Raw genomic sequence first — 25,622 nt, 5'->3', positions numbered from 1 at the left:
TAATTGGCTCAGGGATTGGTTGCCACTCTAACTAGACCAATACGTCTGTGGCTTTAGGTTTTTCACTTTGGCTCAAGAGATCACTGGTCTAATCTTTCTTTGTGGGGTGGAGGCTGTAAAATGTAAACCTTGGGAGTTCTCAGTGACCTTCTTTTTTGCCACACTGGAGGGAAAAAAAAGACTACACTGAAAAAAATAGTGAAGCTATTGCAAGGGAAAAGGACAGTGGACATTGGTAGGAGTGGGGGTGATGGGGTAGCTGAGGCTCTGCACTTAGGGAAGTAAAGGCTAAAGAGTAGTGAGATTCGGGTAGTGATTTTTCATATTACCTAATTTTCACTCATTTTATCTTATGGTTGATGGGGTCTGAGGACATTTGGTTCATTTGAGCATTGGTCCAACATACGTAGAGATTTTTCTTCTTAGACATGGGATTAGTTACAGTTTCTTAAGTCCTGAAATCAGTGTTACTGCTCATTGATGAAAACAAATGAGACAGCTCATGCCTGTTTAACACTTTGTTTTCCTTATTTAAGGCCAAATTCATAAAACAAGTAGAGAAGCATTGTAGTATTAATAGATTAAAAGTTTTAACAAGCCATTGTCTATATCTCATAATCAAGTACATAAACATTTTGTTGTTGTTTTTTTAAATACACTGTAGGTATCCACAGAAGGCAAGATATTTAGCCCTAGATAAGGAAAAAATATTTATAGCCTTTCCAACTCAAATGTAGATCATACATGTGTTAGAAGACCATTAAAAAGCAAACATGGGGCTTCCCTGGTGGCGCAGTGGTTGAGAGTCCGCCTGCCGATGCAGGGGACGTGGGTTTGTGCCCCTGTCCGGGAAGATCCCACATGCCGCGGAGTGGCTGGGCCACTGAGCCCGCGTGTCCGGAGCCTGTGCTCCGCAACGGGAGAGGCCACAGCAGTGTGAGAGGCCCGCGTACTGCAAAAAAAAAAAAAAAGCAGACATGTTGTCTGATTCAAGGTTAGCAGGTTGAAGGGAATTATAAATTGGTTAGGAAGAAATTCGGACGTCTCTGATGAGGATTTGACCTAACCACTAGGCTGAGACATTGATGCTTTTTATCCTTCAGTTTATGTATTTTGAAAATCTCCAGGCACCTGGAAAATCTTAGACGGTTCCCTTGTCCCCAGGCTTATCAACTTTTGCAAATCAATGCCTGCAGGCCATCATCGCAACCAATTAGCAGTCAGCCAGGCTCTGCCTCTCAAAGCCAGGTGAGGCTCAGCTGGGAACAACCTGCCATACTCAGAATAGAATGATAGGGCATCTGAGAAGATTATTTCTGCTGTTATCAGGATACATTCACATATGTTCTTCCCAAAATACTCCTAAAGCACACATCCATTTAAAGATGTAGCTCATGTCATGAGAAGTAGGAAATGTCATACATCAGCTGCTATTTTATTTTCTTTGGGGGGAAAAGTGGCATGAAGAATTCAGAGTAACAGGCTACAATGATCATTTAAAAATTCTGGCTCTCTCATTCACAAACATTCTCTTCTTTGACTTTTCCTACTTTTCCCCCATGAGCCTCTGCTTCTCTGTCTGTCTCTATCTCTTAAAGTCTGATGTTACAAATAAAGAAATACCAGAAGAAAATGGGAACCCATTGCCAAGAAGATCTGCCAGCAGATTCTTATTCAGACAAATTCCTTTTTAAAGAAAATTAAATCTTGTGGGGTCCTAAGTTAGAGTTCCATATTTAGAATTCTTGATTGGTATCTGAAGGTAGGTCATAGTGCAAATAAACTTGGTAATATGTAATAGAATAAGGAATGGAATTGTCTTGCTATCTTGAAATTTCAGCTGAGCCTGTAACTTAGGACAATAGGTGGGAATTTATCCATATTCTAGAAAGATCTAGCTGCTAGATACACGCATCCAGGACTTATTAACGAGAGAAGAACTGATCCAATGAATGTGACCACCTCTAGAAATCCAAGAGGAGGATCCCTTGAAAGGAGCACGTAGGAGAAGGGAGAGCTCTGACTCTTCTGCTTGCAGGGGCAGGGAAAGGAAGAGGTTTGGCCCTGATCCCCACTCACATTCGGGCCCAAATCAGGGAAGCTCTCAGAGAATACAGAGTAGAAATGTGGTGCCTGTAAAAAGTAGAATCTGCCTTCTTCCTGCCAGCTGGGAAGGAGTAAGCTTTAGCATTCACAGTCTAGTCTCTGCAAAGATACTGGGGTAGAGCTTGGTGAGGGTTCTCTCAGAAGAACCTGGCGTGTGTCTCCAGGAATTTGGGAGCATGATTTAAATCAGTGTCTGCTTTTAGCTAGAGAAGTGGTTACTGGCTGAAATAGATATGTGTGGGGAGAGGCGGCCGCAAAGTAAGGGAAACTGTAGATCCACATTAGGTGTGACAAAGACGCTGTGGGTGTTTGAGCCATCTAGAGGGTCCTGTCTGCAGGTTCTTAGCTGTAAGTAGAGGAGATGTACCCAGGGGGAGGAAGGATTTGAAGAGGTCAGCCAGTGAGTGCACTGCCCATGTTAGGGATGCTAAAGAGTCCACCCAGGTGTTCCATTATCCCAGCATGAATGTCTCTGACATTCTTTCATTCTACGGATGAAAGCGGATGGAAAATGAATGTACAAACTTAGTCTGCTTTGAATGAAATTGGAATCGACTGGACATTTTAATACCTGAATGAATGTGTCACAGACAGAGGGGGTGTCTGTAAGGTGTGGAGAAGGGGGGGAGCCTGCAGAGCTCTGAAGGTGGCAATGGGAGAGAAATCAAGTTGTCTCCTGTGTGCACTGCAATCGGGGCTAAACATTGTTGCTATTTATTTGTAGCCACCGAGTATCACAGCAAAAATACACAGCTTTGAAAATTATGAGTTAACATTTTGACCTCACAAATTAAATGATAATTGGATCATGAAGTCTTCACTCTTTGAACTCAATGGAACAGAAAATAAAGCCTCCTGTTTCCCCTGCATCTGTATCCTCTAGTTAATCAGATTGTATGAAGTGGCACAAACACCCAGAGGAACAGAGACCCATCTGAGGGTAGGAGGAGCTGCCAGTCTTTATTTCCATCCGTTCTTCGATAAACATCTGTCTCTACATGGTATCTTTAGTTCACGTTACTCTTTTCGAGTCTTTTAAAAAGTCTTTAGATGCAGTGCTATAGGTTGGTGATGTTAAAGTGTATATTTTTGTAGCATGGAAAAAAATAGCTTTTTGACAAAGAAAAAAAAAACGTTATGCTGCTGGTGAAGGGTTTTGGACTATTTTCTTTGATGAAGAATTTACTAGTAGTCTACTCCACTGCCTCTCCTCATTGACCTTTAAGCTTTCATTCTAAACATGAAATTGCAGTTAGACTGGGTGTGTGTGAGAATGTCACGTATTCAAAATCTCTCCACTTCAGCCAAAACTTCCTGTGGGCGGAAATTCTTTAATGTAGGGCTTAAATGGGGGCGAGGGAGTAGTACTCATGTTGTGTGCAGTCAGTGCTGTGGTAAACATTGGAAAATCATCCTTCCGATAGAATACAACAACGTAAATCTTAAATTGATTCCATAAACCCTGGTACCTGCTGGTACCTGGTGCTCGCATACTCATATTGTGGAATAGAAGGTCAAATTAACTTTTACATCTCTTGTGAAGCAGCGTTGGGAGAGTAACACCAAATCACTGGGAATCCTTTTGATTCAGATAATGACACTTGCAGTTTGGCCTGCCTTCAAAGCACAATAAAAATCCTGGCCGTATTAAATGGGACAATCTCAGGAGACTACAATTCTTATCCTTTCTATCTCCACCTTCTCCTCCTTGTCTGTACCCATCTTACTTCTCTGCTTAAAAATCATCACTTTTCACTGACTCCCAGACGGACTCCAAACCTCCCGCTTGGCACCAAAACTTCTAGAATCTGGCTCCAACCTACCTATCGTTGGAGGGTCCGTTCCTGTGTCAGATTGTATTTTTCAATATGCCTGTAACAAGTTCTCACACCTCACATGTTATTTTTAATATGACCTTGGCATTCCCCCTATGAAGTAGTGGGGTCTATATCCCCTCCCCTGGAAACTGGGTCGACCTGCATGACTAGTTTAACCAGGGGAATCTGTGAAGGTGCATATGGTAGGCTGGATAATTGCGTTCCAGAAATGGCCCTGACCAAATCCCTGAGACCTGTGAATGTGTCACATTGCATGGCAAGGGAATTTATGTATGGAATTAAAGTTTTGAACCTTAAAATGGGTAGATTATCCTGGATCATCTGGGTTGACCCATTCTAATCACACGAGCTCTTAAAAGCAGAGAACGTTCTCTGGCTACACTCAGAGGAATGTGTCAGAAGGGGAAGTCAGAGAGATTTGAAGTGTGGGAAGGATTCATCCTGCCATCGTTGGAGGATGCCAATGGAAGGCATGAGAAGAAACGCAGGCATACCCTAGGAGCAAAGACAGGCTCCTGACAGCCAGCAAGGGACAGGGACTCAGTTCCTCAGCAAGGAACTGAATTCAGCCAACAATGTAAATTAGCCTGGATTTATCCTCAGAGTCTCCGGAAAAGAACACAGCCTGTGAACACCTTGACTTCGGGCTTTGAGACTCTGAGCAGATGACCCAGTGTAGCCACAGTATATGTGGACTTCTGACGTACAAAATTGTCAGATAATAAATAGATGTTGCTTTAGGCCACTACATTTGTAGTCATTTATTATAATAGCAATGGAAAACTAATACAGTAGATGAGGTTTAAGTCCCCATATAGGGATCAGATGCTCTAGAAGTTGTCTTATATCTACCTAATGAAATACCCCACCATTTCTCTGCCTGAACGGGTTGCTACCGAAAGATTTCTTCGCTCATCCACAAACTTCAAATCACCTGCACGCCTCATGCCTCTCTACCTGGAGCCTGCTATGACTTTTGGTTGCATGTAAAGTTTAAAATCTGTGTAGACTTTATTTGATGTAGCCAGTAATAAAAAAGGTTGAATACAGAGAGTGAGAAAGGGAAAAAAGAGAATAAATCAAATCAGAGTTTGAATCTGAAAATCATCAAGGAAACCAGGTAAATCTGTCTTATAAATTTCCAAATGTGTAATCACATTTAATAGGTACCAACTTCCATTCTAACTCATTTCCTTTCTATTTTTGTATTGTTCCTTTTTCATTTCATTATTTTTTCTCTCCTACTTTTCCTTCCTCTAGAAAAACTCATGGAAGTGTGCTATTAGCTATCATGAGCTGACATGCCAACTCACTATGGAAAATTTTGACAATGAAAACTACCAGGTCAACCAGATTTCTCCCTTCATAGATATTTTCTCAGTATACATTTGAAAAAATGCATGATGAATTGATAAGATTAAAATAGTTTAGTTGACACCAGTCATAACAGGGAGCTTAAGAAACCCAGCTGAGTTCTTTCAGATGGTGCTGCCTTGTGTTTTCACTGCATGTAGTTGAAAGTCCCTGAGGTAAATCACCTGCCCGCACACGAAGAAAACACACACATGCCCGTGGGCCTCTGTTAATTCTCAGTTGTTAGCCCCATTGTTATTTGAGTCTGGACAATTTATACTTGGAAATACTCTGAGATTTCTGAAGAAAGGCATTCTATAATTCTAGAGCAGAGTCACTATTTAAATGATTCTTCCAAATTGTGCTCCTATATTTCTGAATATTGCCAAGCATCAAACCAGTATCTTTCAGGTGTTAACAAAAAGTCATTTTTAGCTACCTGTCATTGTAGTTGTTCAGTTTATGCTCTTTGACAAGGTTTGGTTCTGTATTTCTTCAAAAGTGTGTAATAATCCAAGGTGAGCTAGTAAATGTCTAAGGCACAATTCAGTGGAGGCCGTGAAAATTAAGGTGTTCATGCTTTAGAAAGCAACTTTATTTATGTATTGGTTTGACACTGTATCTGGAAGAAGCAGAGCGAGTATGATGGAAGTTGTTTTTTTTTTTTTTTTTTTACAAAAATTCAAGCCAGACAGATCAGATTGGCAACAGAGGTAAAAGTGACTCTGTGATGTCTGATAAGAAACATTTCTTGAACTTGTCACATAAAACATTCTGTTATGCTTCAGGCTGTTGAAAATAATTTCTTGCACAGGGCAGTCACCTGAGGCAATTTTGTTGTTCAGCAACAGGACAAATGCACAGCTCGGAGGTGGAAAATTTGGGTTATCGTGAAATTGTAACCATTACCCACACTGAATAAGAGTGAGTCAGTCAAGTGAGAACTATTGCAATGTGGATTAACCTACTTACACTTTTTGAGGACTATTCCTACCACTGCAAAGATCAAAGAGTATTTGTCACTGAGAAAATTTCAAACATTCTTTAAAAAGCACATTTCTTTTTTAAAAGTTGATCTGTCCTATATTTATGCCATAAGATATTCAAATTTAAGTATTCTGTTTTATTAACAAATTTGCTCAATCATCTAGAGGCGAGGCTATCAAAGAATGCAGGCTTCAAATGCTTTCATGCAGAAAAGAAGAGGAATAGCTCAAGTCACCTAGGTATTGGCATAAAGATTTCTTGTGATACCTTTGAAGCCGAGTATTTCATTGAATATTGACCTTGAGAAAAGGAATGGAATTGAAGGCATAGAGGAGGCCAGAGACACAGACAACAACACAATATGCTGTATCTCTTGCCTCAGAGATTTTGCATTTTACCTATATGGACAAAAAAAATGTTGCCTATCATTTCAGTAAACAAAGAATGTTGTCTGCCACCAAGTCACCAGCCCCTGCAGCTGCTCGCAGTGGTGTTCCCTGAGGGGAATTCAGAATGGAGAAAAACAGGATACTGGCCCTAGAGAGTTAAGATGCATATGGAAGGAATAATTTCAGTGAGCCCAGACTCTTGCATCTTCCCTTACATAGAAAAACTCTAAAGTCATTAACTTGAGATGTCTAGTTTTTGTGATTAGCAATAATCTTTTGACGTTCAACCAATTTTCTTTTCAGCAAAAACCCCTTCAAACAGTCCCTCAGAGCGATCTGAGAGGCTGCCTTGCCGGGCTGTAGTCCTCAGTAATGCCCTGAGTAAAACATACTTCTCAGATTTTAGGTTGTGCATTTTTTTTTTCTCAGCTGACACTTAGAGGGAACTAGTAATTCTGACTCTGAGACTTTTTCCAGGTTTAGATGAGTTTGAAATTAGTAACTGAGCATGGTCATAATCAAGTAGCAAGATCAGAATTAAACAGAAGCAGGAAGGCTTTGGTTGAGCTGCTACCTTTCCCCAACTCTTTCTTCTGTTTGTACCAGCTACAGAATCTACTCACATACTGGCAGAGAATTTGAGTGGTAAGAGGAGTGGAGACTCAGGTATTTGTCATCCCAACTCTCGTCTCTAGAACATTCACAGAATATGTATCAGAACCCATTAGCTGAATGATACTATAAAAATTTGCTGCTGGGATATTATAAACCATTAATTAAATGGTCAAAAGGTAATACCAAAAGTGAATTTGAATTTCTTCATATTATTAAATGCATATTTTTTTGCCCAAGTACTATAAAATGGTTAAGATAATGAATGAGAAAATGATACATATATTTATATGTTGTGTTGTTGTTTAATTTTTTACATAGCCCAGTTATTTAAATAAGTGTTGCTGCTTGGATTTCACAAAGACCAGACTTTACCACGCTAACAGTCAGACTTGGTCTTGAGCTGTAATACATGAAACCTGGTAGAAATATGGTAGGATTAATTAGCCTGTTTCCAGGGGAAGTGTTAGCCAAGTTCAGGAATTTCCTTTACACATGGGGCCATAGTGGGGAACTTATTTCCATCATCTCCTAGGTTCAGTGAAAAGACCAGAAAATATGGGAGACGGTGAAGGAGCTGAGAGCATTCATGGTGCCTTCTCCAGAAGAGGTGTGGGGGGACTGTTTTCCTCTTTCCTCCTGTTATTCTGTTTGCCAAGATTATTCCACTGAGCCACATATACTGAGTGTATCTCCGAGGGTACAGAAAGTGGAAAGTACACGTGGACGTTGTAGGCAACATGGAAACCTTGCAGATTACCTAGCCTTGGAACATGCAAGCCCCCTGAGGGCCTAGGGTAACTCTGGGCAGAGAGAAAACTTCTGGGATCCAGCACAGAAGCTTCTGAGAACTAGCACGTGAGGTTGCCTGGTAGTCTGCAGTTATACACAGTTCACCAAAATAGTTTCTAATATAAATGCAAGTTATATTATACATCTGGATATTACTTTCTGTTAATATCCTATTAATTTTCTCCTGAGAAGTAGTATATCATCATGGTTAAGAACACAGACTCTGACTGCCTAAATTTGGATCCTTTTATACCACCGGTGAGCTATATTTGGATAAATTACTTAACTTCTCCGTTTCTTCATCTAAAAAACACGGTAACAGGAATACTGTATCATAGTGTCTTGAGGATTAAATGGCTTTTACACTTAGGATATTGCCTGGGACATAGTGAAGCACTGAACAAGTGTTCTTATTATTACTATTACATGCTTCTTTTAAGTTTGTATCTCACAGTAGGAGCTGTACCTTACTTTTCATCAACAAATAGCTTCCTGGGTCATTAGGAGGGAAGATTCAACTCACAGGTAATATTCTGTGAATCTTTCTGTGAAACTACCCAGAAGGTCATGGAGTGGTTCTCTTAGGCATTAAATTACCTATGCTACTCCAACCAACAAATTTGCTGTGCCTAATTCTTGACTTTGCCATTAGTTATGCAGAGCAATGTTATCTTGATAAATCATTCAGTGTATGTATAGAACTTAAACACATTAAAATATGGCTTTCTGTATTTATTTTAAATGGATGTTAGTTTCCAGTTATTTTCTTTTGCCCAAGATTCTGACTTGAAGGTTTTAATGAGTTTTAGATATTTGTTTTGATTATACAAGTATTTCATGTTCATCATAAAAATGAGAAAATTTGAATAAAAGAAGAAACTATTGCCCAGAATATAACCAAATGATGGTCACTGTTAACTCAATGTTTGTTCTTTTAAATATTCTTCCTCTGAGTCACCACCCCTCATGTGCACACAACACATTTTTCTCCCCAAACTGTATTTTATTATACATATTACTTTATAACTTGATTGTTTCACTATGTAATATATCATGAACATATGTTCCTATCTTTTATTATAGTTTTATAGAATACCTTTGTAATACTCTATCCTGTGAATGTACCAAAATCTTTTAAATCTACTCCCTTATGTCAGACACTTAATCTCTTTTTAATGCTGCACATTATAAACAAAGCTGTGACAAACATCAAAAGAGAAAAAAAGGGAGACTACTTTATCAACTCCATGATGCCTGATTTCAGAGAATGGAATATATCATAACTGAAGTATTTTCCAACTGTGGATGAATTAAATGCTCCACTTAATACATTATGTGTTAAGAACGAGGTTATCAGAGACCTTTAAGTCATTTTAGAACATCTGATGACATTGATAAAGAATGGCTAGGTTTATTAGCCATGACTTCTAGATATAAATTCTCATACAGTAAGTTCTTTTCCTTATAACAAGTCATTCTATGATAAATTTAGCACCCCTCCGCAAAAAAAGAAACACAAATATACATCTTGCGATAAAATGGGCATTATGTTACAAAATATTATCAGATATATACTTACGGGTTTTGATAAACAATCACAAAAAATAGCTTGAGTGAACTGAATAAAACATCAAAGGTATATAAAACTCTCTCAAGTGATCATTTTTCCAAGATGATATAAAAAAGTATTTCATGTACATTCAGAATTTTTTAAGACTTTTTGAAAGTTCATTTTTATTTAGCTCAGAAAATTTTGCTCTTAATACCTTGGCAGATTTAGATATCTGCTCATTGCATATATTTATTTTAATAGAGTTTATCTCACATGCTTATGGTTCTTAGATCTGGAAGGAGCCTCTTTATTGATTTCAGAGTTTTAATCTATATTAAAGTCAACAAGAAAATTACATTTTCAAAAGAAAAAAAAAACAGCAAAGATGTAAAAACTTGGGAGGTGTGTTAAAGGAGAACTGGAAATTAACTCTGGGATGTGGTGAGGCATCTATAAGCTCAAATCAGCATTCCTTGGCAAGTGGTGTTTATAGTCCAGCAGGTATTACTGAAAAGGAGTGCACAGTACAGGCCATGCATAATAAATTCTGCCACCTAAGCATTTGTTGGCAGTCACATCCAGCCACATCATGTCCCTAGGTAAACGTGTTCTGTTTGAACCAACTCTAATTGGAACTCAGACAGCTAACTAACGTGTAGGTACTTTTGTAATTAAGAAGCTGAAGGGTCTCCCTCATTAGAGAGCCCCGTGAAGGATACTCAGAGCTCCGCCTCCCAGCTTCCTGTTTCGAACCTGCTGCGTACGGCTGCCAACAGAACGGTAAGAGAAGTCTACTTTAAACATTTTTTTCATGAATTAAAATAGAAGCAAAGAGCTGTTCTTTAGGGCCAACTTCTTTCCATTTTCAGGGCTTTTACAGGACTTCAAAGCACATACTTTTTTTTTTTTTGGTGGTACGCGGGCTTCTCACCGTCGCGGCCTCTCGCGTTGCGCAGCACAGGCTCCGGACGCGCAAGCTCAGCGGCCATGGCTCACGGGCCCAGCCGCTCCGCGGCATCTTCCCGGACGGGGGAACACGGGCAGGCGGACTGTCAACGACTGCGACACCAGGGAAGCCCCAAAGCACATACATTTAAAAAAGTGTTTTGCTAAAACCTTCCAGGAAACACACACACACACTCACTCACTCACTCACCCCCCCACCCCCCCCACCCCCACCCCCACCCCCTTAGGCTGGGTGGAATTTATTTTGACCCAGATATGAAAGAACAAAGCTAAGGAAGTTTACTTCTATTTATTTCTCTCTGAGAATTTTACCAACCAGCCTCCAGTGTTTTCCTGCTAACCTTTATTTCTATAGTTCTCTTATAGAAACCTTAGTTTCTATAGTTTTCTAAGCAGTTGCTCATCCTGTAGTGACAATTTTCTTCATTCCTTCTTTTGAGAAAAAGTAATGTAAGATAAGTCACACCTGGGCTTCCCTGGTGGCGCAGTGGTTGAGAGTCCGCCTGTCGATGCAAGGGGGCGCGGGCTCGTGCCCGGTCCGGGAGGATCCCACGTGCAGCGGAGCGGCTGGGCCCGTGAGCAATGGCCGCTGAGCCTGCGCGTCCGGAGCACCGGCGGGAGAGGCCACAGCGGTGAGAGGCCCGCGTACCGCAAAAAACAAAAAACAAAAAACAAAGATAAGTCACACCTGCTTCGTTGAGTTAAGTAGATAGTTTGGAATCAGGATGCACCTGGTCCATCTCCAATGAGAACAAGTTTTGTCCAAGAAATTTGATACAACTGGACAGTCAGCAACTTCTACTCATGTGTGAATGCAATATTTTTTGCTTGACAATATCGCAATGGTTCATAACCCTAGCTGCACAGTTAAATATTGAAGATTTTAATTTTTCTCTCTTTCTATTGATACATAATTTACATTAAAAGTCCATTTACAAGTTTGACAAATGTATACAGTTGTAAAATGGCCATCCCAATTAAGATGTGGAATTTTCATCACTCCAGAAGTTTTCCTCATGCTCGTTTTCAGTCAAGCTCCTTCCTTCATCCCCAGCCACTAGAAACCATCTGTTTTCTGTTCCCGTAATTTTGATGTTTGTAGAAGGTCATATAATGTTGTTATATAGTATATGTCTTGTGTGTCTAGCTTTTTAAATTAATGTAAGGCTTTCAAGAGTCATCCATTTTGTTGCATATATCACTAGTTTGTTCCTTTTAATTGTTGAATAGTATTCCACTTATAGATAAACCACAATTTGTTTATTCACTGGTTGACATTTGGATTGTTTACAGTTTGGGGCATTTACAGCTTAAGCTGCTACACTGATTCACACACAGGTTATTGTGTGGACACATGTTTTCAATTTTCTTGGGTATAAACCTGAACCTGGCTTATTATAGTAAATGTACGTTTACCTTTATTTTAAAAAAAAGCCAAACTGTTTTTCAAAGTGACTGTACCATTTTGCATTCCCTCTAGCAATGAATGAGAGTTTGTTTTTTCTACTTACTTACCAAAATTTACTATGACCAGAGTTTTTATTAGTAATTCTAGTAGTTGGGTGATAGTATCATAGTGGTTTTAAAATTGCATTTTCCTAATGATTAAGATGAAGAGCATCTTTTATGTGCTTATTTGCCATTTTTTAATCTTCTTTGGGTTCTTTTTATTGAATTTTAAAAGTTATTTATTGGTGTTTTCTAGAAGTTTTATAGTTTTGGCTCTTTTATTTGGGTGTATAATCTATTTTGAGTTAATTTTTGTACATGGTGAGCTAAAAGTTGTGGTTCATTTTCCAATTGGCTATCCTTCATTGTTGATCTACCATTATCTTGGGCTAGTGTGGGACTTGGGGTCCCAGAGGAGAGTGTTTCTCAGTGTTTCAGCTCCACCCCCAGCCTTCATCTTGCACACCTGCATCACGGAAGGGCTCTTTCTCCAGGCTCTTGCCCTCCCCCAGTGCACAACTATGTTTCTTGCTATGTAGTGCAAGCCTTATGATGGCAGCATGGGTGGCTTCTCACTTCTCCTACTCCACCTTCAATCTTAGGCAGGTCCTGTACACCGGAGCCTCCGGAGAAGGCTTTTCTCCGCATTCCTGCATGTTTCCCAGTGCAAGCAGATCCCCTTGCTTCTCCCCATGGTGCCAATTAAATTCTATCGCATGTAAGTGGGAGATCTTGGGTGCAATTACATTTCTTTCCCTTCACGTTTTGCAGCCAAGTACTGCCTTGAGAAGGGCAGAATGTTTTGCACGAATGGGATTTTTGCCACTTCCCCAGCTGCAGCTGATCTTTGCCCTGGATGAGGGGTGGAAGGGTCCTCCCCCAGAGCAAGTCAGCTTTGCCTTACGGAAAATAAAGTCAGCTCTGGGACGTGGAGACGTTTCTTGCCCCTTGTCCAATGGCAGGTGGCTTTTGCTTTGAGTTTGAAAGGGATTCAAGACATAGGAGTGTTTGTGCCCGTCTCTAATGGCAGCCAATCATTTCTTTATATTCAGAGTTTCTAGAGAATAGATGGGCTTCTGCGGGTATTCCTGCTCCATTCTTAATCTTTGGCAAATCTCACACACTTGTGTTACTGGAGGAGGAATACAGGTCCTCTGCCCTGCCTCCAGTCTTTCTTATGCGTGCTTGGTAGAGGCCCTTGACAAATATTGCAGGAGTGGATATGGACTCCACTTGTATCTGGGGTTCCTAGAGATCCTGAACTGACAATCTAGCCCTCAATTGATCTCTGGGAATTTATCACAACTTCAAGAGATAAGGGAAGGTTCACCTCTCTTTGCGGCTTCATGTCTCATGCCCTTTTGGCCTTCTCTCTCTGCCCTTTTCCTTCCCAGGGACTGTTCTCCCTGGTCTTTAGATGACCTATTCTCATCTCATTGCATTTCAAATGCTTCTTTGACTTCACAGTCTGATGCTCAGATCATCAGTTTTGGTTTTATCCTGCTCAGAATATGTATACCTATTTCCCCTTTCTTATCACACAGTTTTCTTGAAAGGCTGGTACCCACCTTTAGGCAGTCAGAAAAGAGACCAGTCAGTAATCTTCTAAAAGAGCTGATTTTCAAGTTTTCAGGGACCCATAGACACACCTATTTGAGAGAACTCATGCTTATTATTATCCCATACTTATGTTATAGCTGTTTTTGAAGAGGAGTCTGTGCAACACAGGTGTATACAATGCTAGTCTCTATAGCTTACAGGTGCCAGTTCTATTGTCCCTCAAGTGATGTCCCACCTTATTAATCAAAAAGATAACAGATAAACATGATTCATTTCTCTCAAGGACTCGTGTGTTGTGTAACTGAATTGGGGCATTCTTTAATAGCATCCTGTCTTTTAAGAGGACTTTTTATGGTTAAGCAGATCTTGGTGGCCTTGAAGAATTATTTGGCATTGACTGCTATAAAAATGTAATGCTTTGGAATATATTTTTATTACAAAAGTGAGAAAAGGAGGAATGTTGTATATGGGAGGCATCATACTCACTATTGTGCATGTTTATTTTCAGCATTTTTCTATACCTCTTTGTATGTTGCAGTTGGCTCAAGTCTAAAAAGATAGTTTTCTACATTGAGCTACTGCAATGTTTAGATAATTTAAATGTAGTGTTAGGAATCAGAGAGGATAAACATTCTCTCCTTAAAAGGACAAACAGTTGCAAAACGGTAGTTGGTAAACTTAATATTCCTAGTTCAGAAATTAAGATGCAGTTGCTGTTTGCAGGAAATTACTGAGAAACGATTCCACAATATCTAACCTATTGACTTGACTCTTCAACTGTCTAAAGGTACACGATCAGCAAGCACCTAAAGTAATTTGTTAAACTCTGTCAGCCTTTAAATTTATCTTCATTTGGCTCTGTATGCCACGATATTAAATGTAATGCTTAATTACATTAACATTTTCATTCATTCATATTTATACATTACATACTATGTTTAGGTAGATCTTGCAATAACGCAAACATAACTGAGATATAAACTCTATATTCAGTAGTTTATAATTTATTAAGTAAGAGATGCTATGAACCCAAATAATTACAAGACAGGTTAGAAAGCTGTAGGTTGTATTTTAAATCACTGAGATACAATTGTTATAGGCTTTAGAGGTATGAAAGATTAATTCCAGCTGGGAAAATGAGGGAGGACTTCATGGAAATGTGACAGTTGGATTCAGAGGATGGATGGGATTTGGATAAATGGAGGTAATGAAGAAAGGAATTCCAAACAAAGCAAAGAACAGATGCCTGGCGGCCTTTAGAAACAGTTTGGAACAAGAAAGACTTATTTTCAAATGTTAGGTCTGAAATTAATATATACCTCTGTACACATTATTTACATTGTAACCTATGTCATTATTTACATTGCTGTTTTCCCCAAACTGTGCTATAAAATTGGATAAAAATGCACTGCAAAACAGAAATTTAAAAGTTTGAATTTCTTCCTATAGTTCTATTCTAAAGGCAAGTATAAAGCACATATCCTTTGGAAAAGAGAACCAGGTGATATAAAAATTCCAGAGGAGAGCAGCAAAGATAAAGACAGTAGAATTAACTCAAGTGGAAAGAACAGAGAATCCTCTTTTACAAATTCCATTATTTTCACAGTAGTAAGCATCTCTAAGGTGGATCATCTGTTAGCTTTAAATTATTAATTGGTTTGAAAAAATAAAAAAAATGAAAGCACACATAATTGGTCTCTTTCTTGGTCTGTTTCTTTTATTCCTTTGAAAGACTTATGGTTGTTCGCACTCCTAAAGGATGTTACAAGAGAATTACTCCAGCTGAAACCAATACTAATTCAAGTAGTCCTGTATTTGTTAACTACTGAATGTCTACTGTGTGCTTACATTGTATTATGTGGTAGGGATATGATATATAATTTCATTGACAAAATAATGCCTGATTTCATAAAGTTCATACCTGGTTGGTAAATTATTTACTTTACCTATAAATGAACTGGATTGAGCATTATACTCTTACAGCACAGTCATACTCTGATATGAGAATGGAATGAAACCATTGCTGGCAAACCAGAACTTGGGTTGAACTCTGAATATACCCAGGGGAAAGTATGGAATTTAGGGACCATTTTGTAATGATAAAAACATAAAATGTTTGTGACCTTATATTGAATTAGAAGGTTGTCCGGTTCCTACCTAAAATTTCAGACTAAAGGATACATTTTTCCCACTGTGAAGGAGGGTGTTTTTTAGGCTGTGCTATCTGTATATTGCTACCAAAAACTACGTACAGAATAGAACTATAAGATACCAGATGGTCATAAAGTATGGAAAACATGTTCATATAATGTTATTCAACATACTATATGTTGAAATGTAATATTAATAAACCCACATATGTGTATTATACCATTATATATATTCACCTATGTTTCCAGACTTTACAGCCACTCTGTAGAATGGTTCACATTTAATTATTTGAATGTAGCTGTATTTGACTATGCTTTTTTCTGACTAGTTGAAGACACGGAAGTAAAGTCAAAAGCTACTTTTTAAAGCAAAGTTTGTAAAGCAAGAAATGATTTTTTTTAAAAAGAAAATTAAGGAATAGAGAATATAGCATAAGCTTCTTATTATTCAATCTTTTGAAGACTGGCTGATTCCTGAATTTCTAAGCTCATCTCCCACTTTACCCTCCCCCATCTTATTCTCTCGCCCTATTGAGCTGCCTGCTCAGAGCCCACAAACACTTGATGTGCTCTCCCACTTCCCATACTCTGTCTCAAGCTCTTTGTATAAGCCTGAAATAATCTTGCCTGTTCTTTACCCATTGAAATCCTTTGTATCCTGCATGGCTCAGACCAAGTGTCACTCCTTTCTCTACGTGTCATACCAAAAATGTTTGCCAAATTCTAAATGATCCACAAGTCAGTTGTTCTCTGTGCTCCCAGGTCACTTGCCTGGTCTTTTCATCATGGGATTTAATTAAAAGATTTTATCAAACAAAATATTCATATCAATTATTAGAGCCGATTTGTGAAAAGCTACTTCAGATTTTGTGCATTTGTGGTCTCTTATTTATCAGTGAAAATCTTGGTTTCATGTAAACTTTTAATCTTGTCAAAAAAAGTTGATTATCTAAAGAATAATGTGCTCAAGATAGTAGAATGTTCCTGTTAATTGAGAATTATAAACGTTCAAGAGACTAGAATAAAGCCTCCTCATTTTCAAAGGATAAGCTCTAGAAATACATGTGAATAAGTAAACCTATTAATCTTGCAGGGGAAAAAACCACATTCTTTTGGGGTTGGGCTGGTATCATCTGAACTACAGGTTGTAGCCCATTCTTGGCTGTTGAAATAAATTTAGTGTCATTAACATTATGAAATAGATATACCATAATGTGATAGATTAGCATTTACTAGAAAACATTAGAGTATTTCATTTAATAAGAAGGGTTTTGTGGCCAGTGTAGTTCAGTTATACACATGCACATGTGTGTTATAGATACATAAATAATATGTATTCCTTACTGGGTGTCATGGTCAAAATGTTTGCAGAACACTTATCTTCAGGGTATCTGAAAAAAAGCTAGTACGTAGTAGGTGCTTTCTCCTAGAAGAGCTCTTTGGAGCAGAAACGGTTAGGCAGCACTGGCTGGTTAAGACATAAGCTGGTAGGAAGTGCCAGAAGTATTTAAAATCACAAAGGTTTTCAAGCTAAGAATACATTGTGCATAACTCAAAATTTTTTGATGATTCACTGACCTTTTATAAATTTTGTGAACCACATAGTCATTATCGTGACTATCAATTATTAGTATCGAGCGGTGTTCTGGGAAGACCGAGCTAACAGTGTGCCTTAGTTATTAAAAGACTGGAGAGTTTCCTGTATGTGGATGTAAGCCAGGTTAAAATAAAAGGATTATTCTTTTCCCCATGGTTTATAGAGGGTGCATTCCATGCCCCTGAATACCGAGGGGGGAAGTAGTTAAAATGAGAATTTAAGCCCTTTTTGCTTCAGAAAGTTTTAAAATATCAGATAATGAAAGAATAGAAGGCCTGTCTTAGAACAGAGGTTTTTAATTAGTGGTCCACAAGCCACATTCAATTATGCATATTTTCCTTTGATATTTTTATTGTTTCAGTGGCAGTTATTTTTTTTTGAAAGAAATTACTTTGGTATTAAATCATGCTATGGAAGCAGCGTTTCACACACACAATCGTAGATGGTACGAGAAGCTACTCTATAATTTGGGTAGTTGTAATCATCATGTTACGATGTTACAATGTGTACAATAGACTTCCATTTATAGGAATTAAATAAAACATATCCTGCATTATGCTTGGGGACATCTGTCTTCCTTTGCATTTGGTCCACTTAACTAGAAAGTGTTAAAAAGAGAAATGGGAAGGAAAGCCACACATTATATCACAGAAACACTGCTGTGAGGCACCACTCACAGATGGTAAGGTTCTTGACAATGGAAACAAGAAGCCAATGAACTTGAATGTACGTGACGTTTTACCACCTTGAAGGTACGCTGGCGTATGCCTGTCTTCCCTGGGAGAAGAATTTTCAACTTGAGATGCATGAAATTTGAAAAAAAAAAAAAAATGTGTGTTGCAACAGTAAAACTTTATTCTGAATGTGGCTCAGAGCATCCCTTAATAAAGGAAGCCACAATCTGAAGGAACTTGGTGAAGCAGTGGATGATTTGTAACCAGGAACAGGAGAAAAATAGGAAGCAGTGCCTTGGTCATCCAGTGTCCTCAACTCCAGAGTTAGTTACATTTCTTGTATAACTTAGAAGAAGGTCATAGAAGAATTGGCAACAACAGAAAGAGGTTGTTCTTGTCTCTGAGTGAAACCAGCTTCTGGTTTTCATCCTCTATGTGCATGCTAATGTCATTAAGGAAGAATTCCTGTTTCTGTGCATCTCACTGGGAATGTTCAGAGGTCTTCAAATGGTGTAGAGTTTCTTTGCCAAGCAAAATTTTGTCTGGGTAAAACTCTTGGTATTTTGTGTGTGGTGTAGTACCTAAAGAGCTTGGCAGCCTTTATACTTCATGACTTGGGTGAAGAAAAGAGCTTCACTCACCATTGTGATTTACGACTTTTCTACATCAGGACACATTGTAATAAAAATAATATGGCCAGCAATCCCGCAATAGGCCTCCTCTCCTTCCATGAAAGTTGCTAATGATGTGAGAACTGGGGCCGTAAATCATCATCTTGTCAATGAAGGAACAAAATAAACAGTTCTTACCTACTTCACAGAAGTATACTGACTTCTTATAGATCATGTCTTGATATGCTTCACTGATCTTTGGGCAGAAGTTTCACTCTTTGAATCCCAAGAAATGCCTTGAATAATTTAATAAGAATTATTTCATTCATAATGTGGCATACGTACAGATTCGGCCTTATGAATGCATTCATTCAGCGTATTTCTTTTTTTTTTTATAAAGAGATACATCTCCTGTTTCAAGGCCCTACAATCAGTGTTACGGATGTTGCTGAAACACTCAGATCTCTTTTGCTCGACTGACATTTCGGGAAAAGAGATCAGAAGACCATTGTGTGGGATTTCTAGTGCTGAGAATGTGCTTCCTTGGCTGGCTCAGAGGGTGACACTGCCTTGTCAGTTTCTTTGCATATAGAAACCTGCAGACATCTAGAAACAGCCATCACACTTGAGATTTACAACTGCCGAGAAGACCTGAGGTTGAAAATGTGGATTTTCATTCCTTCCTCACTGATATGGTGAACGTTGAAGAGGCAGATGTTGTGAAAGACTTCAGTGCAAGGTCACCGCACTCAGCCATATGCAGTGGCCTTGCCTCAGTAATTTGAAGCCAAAAGAAATAAATTTAGTTCAGATGGTCTTGAAGAATTCTGAAGTCCCTTGACTCAGTCTTCCTTGCATGATAAAGTGAACTGTAGGATATCTGCTTTTCTTTGCTCTTATGTCCTTTTGTGGGTCCAGACACTGGGGACTTATGGGCATCCACTTAAAAGATAAGATTAATAGAATGTAAAGGGTTATATAAAAGATAACATACATATTTCCATGTAAAAGACCATGCCATACTTTGAACTTCCTGTTCAAGTTCTAAAGTTTCATCTCTAACCTACACATTTTTGGTTTGTCAGATACATTTAGGCAACCAGTAGCTCCAGTATAGGTAATAACTACCCCCAAGCCCAACAAATGAAACTCTTCAAAGAATTTTCATCCAAAAAAAAAGTATATAGTAAATTATATATGAAGGCTAAATTACAGTGATGCATTTTCAGAAACATTTTTTTTTCCTTAAAAAGAAAGACCAGGCTTGAGAAAGCGAACTTAATGGACTTGAACTGCACAGCTGCTTTGACTTCTATCTAGCTTGAGGAATCTTGACATTTGGTTAAAAAAAAAAAAAAATCTACGTAAAATAGCATATGGAAGTTTCACAATCTTTATTACAATTTTTGGTGTCTGATGTTAGAGGTGCATTGGTAGATTGATTGCAAAAATGACCCCAGTAGTCCACACTTTGCTGTATCTGCGCCATTTGGAGTTTAATTTTGCAGCTCTTCCATACAAAGGTGAGGTCTATTTCCATGTCCCTCGAGTCTAGACCAGCCTTATCAGTTCCTTAGACTAAAGCATATGGTGGAAATGGTGGCATGCCAGTTCTGAATTGAGGCCCCAAGAGGCCTCGCAAGTTTCTACTCACTCTCTTCAACCCTTGCTTTGTCATGAGAAAAGACCACCATGGCGGAGCAGAGTTCAGTCATGTCTCTTAGGCCATCTTAGAGCATTAAGCCTTCAGTTAACCTATGAGCTGAGTGCTGATGCATGAACAAGCCCGGCTGAAATTAGCTGTGCCCAGCTTAGGTGAGCAGAACAGCACAGCTGGCCCATAGACTCATGAAAAATAAGAAATGATTGGTATTTTAAGTCACTAAGTTTGGGGGTGATTACTCAGCTATAGCTAAGTAATACAGAGGTCTAAATAGACTGTACCTACTTTTAAAAAATAAGAGGGCTAGTATAATAATAGATGGTGACAGAAGGTAACTAGGCTTATTGTGGTGATCATTTTGTAATGTGTATAAATATTGAATCACTATGTTGTACACCTGAATTCATATAATATTGTATGTCAGTTATTCAATTAAAAAAGAATTAAAAAATAATAGATGCCATGTAAGGTATACTATCTACAAGGCACTTCATATATACTACCTTTTTAACTCTTACACAGGATATTCTTTCCAGTGTACTGTACTGAATCTCTACAGTAACATACCTGAATTCTTAAGATATGTCTTGACATTTCCCACAAGTGTACATTGTTTTTTAAAGGAAGACTCCTATCCAGCCACATGTACTAAATTTGTACTAAATTTGTCAAGACACTTGTATTAAGTTGAGAGATGAGAGGAAAGTGCTCATTAAATGTTTCATTCATTTTGTACATCCTCTATAACCTTGTTTCATTTTTGGCAATATTTCTAATGGTACACACAGAATTGTTTCTCGCTTTCTACACACATGCATATAAAAAGCAAGATGAAACAAAATCCTGAAAGAGAAAATGACTCTGGAAACCTTTTTATACACTTTTTCAATTTTCAGAGAATCTTTATATTCCCCTGGCAAATTTTGGTTGCTCTGAACACGTATAATAGCTGACACAGTGAATTAGAAAATAATTTATTACAGTTTTGTCTGATATACATCTAACAGATGACCATGAGTACCTTGAAGATGGCCCAGTATAGAAAGAACAGAGACACAGCATTGGCTAGAAGTGAAGCAGTAGGTTGCACTTTCTAGACTCTTTGGATAAATATATAAGTGGTTTTGGAGGATGATGCAAATAATCTAATCATTTGCAGCAAGGGAAGGAAATTATGTTCACTATTCTTGTATAATTATCCCATCAGATTGTTCCCCAAATGTTTCCTTGGTTTAGTGTGATCTAGAGGAAATGAAAAACCTTTGAGAATTCTAACAGACGTCGAGAATGCTAACAGACTTTGGAAGAAAAGTGGAGAGAAAGGAGAGGAGAGATGGGAGGAAGAACGAGGCACAACAATTTTTTAAAATGGCCTGGATGCTTGCCATGACACAGGGGCCGTAATGATGAATAAGAAAGTTGAGAGAGAAAAGTATTCTTTCTTTTTATACAGCCAAGTGTTAAGGCCACAGGCTCTACTCTAAGTTGGATGTCAAACGAAGGTGTTGGCTGCTACGGCTATATAAAAAGTCAAGTGTTACGGGCTTTATTAGTACTCTTAGCAGACTGAGACTGAGCTCTTGCCAATGTGGAAGCCATCCAGATTCAAGAGATAAGTGTCCTGAGTAGTCAAGTTGTCTCTGAAATCTGAAGGCCGCTGAGCGCATGGTACACTGGTTTTCGGTCAGAGTGCATTTAAGCCTGGGTGATCATAGTTTACTTGGGTGCATAGAATTCTTAGGTTATGCATGTGTGTGTGTGTGTATATATATATGATATATATATATATATGATATATATATGATATATATATATGTGCTTGGAAACTCTAAGTTTATTTTTCTTTGTTAAACTTCTTTAGTAACTTCCCTTCCTCCTAGCCAGGAAAAGAAGACATTAAAATTTAAAATCCACTTTGTAACCACATCTGTAGAATTATTGAATCTGAACTATGTATGTGTTTTTTGGATTCAGATTTTGCTTTTCACTCCAGACTGCTCAAATGAATGGGAATTCTGTCTGGGGTAACCAAATTCCACTTAATGCCAATGCTTTTGTAACTTATTCAGGCAGACTCAGTAATTGGAGTTATCTTACAGCAGGAACTAGACCAACAAGTTCAGGTCCAGACTGGTTGAATATCTTACTCTGGAAATCCAAGTCCAAGTTGAAGATTAGGCCTCAAGTTGATAGTTATTCCATCCGCCGCTCAGGGTTTTGAATCATATTACTTCTGCAGAACTCCATTTTGGAGCAGGAAGAGTGTTTAATCAACTACTTCAATTTTAAATTCTCAGTGACCTCTGGAGGGAGAGAACAGAGCTGTCAAACTAGAGAAAAGAGAATGGGAAGGTACATTTTGAGGTGTGCTCTTAGAATTGGGCTCTTAGCTCCAGCACTTACTTGCAGTGCTGCTTCAAAAAATCTGAACATCTTGAGCCCTATCAGTTTCACTTGTAAAATGCACATAATAAACACCTACCTTTGGAGGTTATTGTAAAGATTAATTTTTTTTTTTTTTTTTTTTTTGTTCTGTACGCGGGCCTCTCACTGCTGTGGCCTCTCCCGCTGCGGAGCACAGGCTCCGGACGCGCCGGCTCAGCGGCCACGGCCCATGGGCCCAGCCGCTCCGCGGCATGTGGGATCTTCCCAGACCGGGGCACAAACCCGTATCCCCTGCATCGGCAGGCGGACTCTCAACCACTGCGCCACCAGGGAAGCCCCTGTAAAGGTTAAATTTTAATGTGCATACAATGCCAGCACGGTGGCTTACATTTAGTAAATAGTTAATTTAAGGCACATTTACACTTTTGGTTTCTAATTCTAGTAGACATTGATTTCTACCCTTCGCCTTTAAATAAACCAGTGAACCACTGCCACACTGTCCCTGCCTTTATTATTGGGATTTTTATTTCTTTTAGAGTTTTAAGGTTTATTTTATCTATGAAAAGGCTATATATTATTTAGAATTTTGTCTAGGCTGCTCTAATAAAAACATTGGCTCAACCAAGAGAGAGTTTTATTTATTTCATCTACCTCTCTTGTAACAGTTCAGGGTAACATATTTAGTGGCTTAATGGAGTTGGCAAGGCTAAGTCCTCCCATCTTCCAGCTATGCTCTCCTAAGGCGTTATCTTCGGCCAATGGTTGACAGAAGATGGCTTGCCTCAGATTTTTACTCCAGCCAGTGAAACATGGGAAAGAGAAATGTACAGGTGTGTCCATCCCATTTAAGGGCTACTTTTAACTAACACACACACACCCATATCCTGTTTTCAAGACCTTAGTCACATGGGTTACATCAAAATGGAGAGGAGATTGGGAACTGTGGCCTGGGGTCTTTAGCTAAGAGATCATGTTCAGCTAAAACACCTACTACTGCAGAAGAAGGGGACAATGACACGGTAATATGAGGAGGGGGAGGTGGCTGATTAGTAGTGTCTGACAAAATGTGTTTGTTAGGGAGGATGACTGTTCATAGATGGTACAAATGGTAACTGCGGAAAGGTCTTTAAACATAATATCTTAAAGGTAAAAGAGTCTCATTCCTTATGTCCTTAAATAGCCTTTACTATGACACACAAAACTAACTGATCCACAATAATCTGTCACCAAACACAGTTGTCCCACAGTTTGGAGAGAGATGTAGAAATATTTTAATCCATGATTTTTGTCAATTCAGAATTCAGTTTTTTCCATACTCCTTATTCAGCAAATATTTATTGAGCTCCTAGATGCTGAGGATATTGTAGTGACCAAAACAGGCAGGAATTTCTGCCCTTATGAAACTTGCATTCTAGTTTGGGGTGATGTGCAATACAACAATTAATAAAATACTTGGTGGAGGCTGTGCAGATTGTGATGATTAACATGGAGAAAAAATGAACCAGAGAAGGAGAATGCAGTTATGACTAGGGTGGCTAGGACAGGCCACATGCAGAAGGTGACACCTGAACAAAAACCTAGAGGAAGTGAGGGAGTAGGCCATGTGCATCTCCGTTGCAAGAATGCTCCAGGCAGAGGTTGGAGCAAATGCAAGTGGTCTGTGGTGTGAGTGTTTGTGACGACAGACAGCACGGAGGTCAGTGTGGCTGGATTGGAGCAAGTGAGTTAGAAAGCAGTGGGAGATTAGGTCAAGGAGCTCATGAAAAGCTAGATCATTGGAGCCTTGTAGGCCACAGACCAAAATCTTGGTCCTTCAGTTGAGTACAGTTTTGAGCAGAGGAATGAAATGATCTGATATGTCTTTTAAAATGGTCTCATCTCTGCCTGCTTTGTTGAGAATGGACTGTAGGGGAGAGACTGGTAAAATCAGCAATACCAGTAAAAAGGCTACTGCAGTAATTCAGATGAGAGATCCCAGACAAGGCTGATAGCAGTGAACATGGTAAGAAGTGTTTGAATTTTGTATATATTTTGCAAATTAAGCATTCAGTGTTTTTGCTGATGAATATCTGCAAGTGATCAACAAGGGAGGGGTGTATGTGGAGAACAGTTAAGTCTTAAGGACAGAGCACTGAGCCATTGCAGTGTGAAAAAATGAGAAAGGATCCCCAGAGGAGACTAGAAAGTAGGAGCCGTTCAGGTTGTAGTAAAACCCAGGGCAATGGGCAAAGACAAATAATATATGATATCACTTATGTGTGGAATCTAAAAACAAACAAAACAGAAACAGACTCATAGATACAGAGAAAAAACTGGTGGTTGCCAGAGGGAGGGGGTAGAGGGATGGACAAAATAGGAGCAGGGGATTAAGAACAAGCTTCCAGTTATAAAATAAATGTCATGGGATGTAATGTACAACGTAAGGAATATATTCAATAATATTGTAGCAACTTTGTATGGTGACAGATGGTAACAAGATTTATCATGGTGATCATTTCATAATGTATAAAAATATTGAATCACTATGTTGTACACCTGAAAATAATGCAATATTGTAGTCAATTATAGTTCAATTTAAGAAACAGGGCAATGGGTGTTCTAGAAGTCAGGTGAAAAAAGCGTTTCAAGGAAGAATATATGACCAACTATGTCGAACACTGCTGCTGGTCAAGTAGGATGATGACTGAGAATGGACTCTTGGACCATTAACACATGGAGGTCAAGGGCAGTTTATGTGAAATGGTTAGGGATGAATGTCCATGATCTTATGAATGGATCTCTGGGGTTAGTTCTCAAGCAAACTGTGAAAGGAGACCTATGATTTACCTACTCTCTTAGTACATGAATAAAATAGGAAATTTCCTTCACACCATAGGCCTCCCCGCAAAACTTTGTACTGAGAATGGTAAAGTAAATGCAAGGGAGAATTCAAGTGCAA

The 25,622-nt window shown here is 38.8% G+C and overlaps 1 long non-coding RNA gene across 5 annotated transcripts in view; it reads left to right on the top strand.

The window, feature by feature from the left end:
* The window catches only part of LOC137227843 (uncharacterized), a 389,194-nt gene that overhangs the window by 42,884 nt on the left and 320,688 nt on the right, over positions 1-25,622 (top strand). Inside the window, exon 9 of one of the 5 annotated variants that reach the window (XR_010945024.1) lies at positions 10,306-10,409. The exons of the other annotated variants lie outside the window; for them this stretch is intronic. This is a non-coding gene — a long non-coding RNA (uncharacterized lncRNA). The remainder of the gene's footprint in view (positions 1-10,305; positions 10,410-25,622) is intronic. 5 annotated transcript variants of the gene reach the window in all.

Source organism: Pseudorca crassidens, chromosome 7, assembly GCF_039906515.1.
Source record: "Pseudorca crassidens isolate mPseCra1 chromosome 7, mPseCra1.hap1, whole genome shotgun sequence".
Classification (NCBI taxonomy): domain Eukaryota; kingdom Metazoa; phylum Chordata; class Mammalia; order Artiodactyla; family Delphinidae; genus Pseudorca; species Pseudorca crassidens.
The sequence above is the reverse complement of the archived record's forward strand: the minus strand, read 5'-3'. Positions and strand labels throughout refer to the sequence as shown.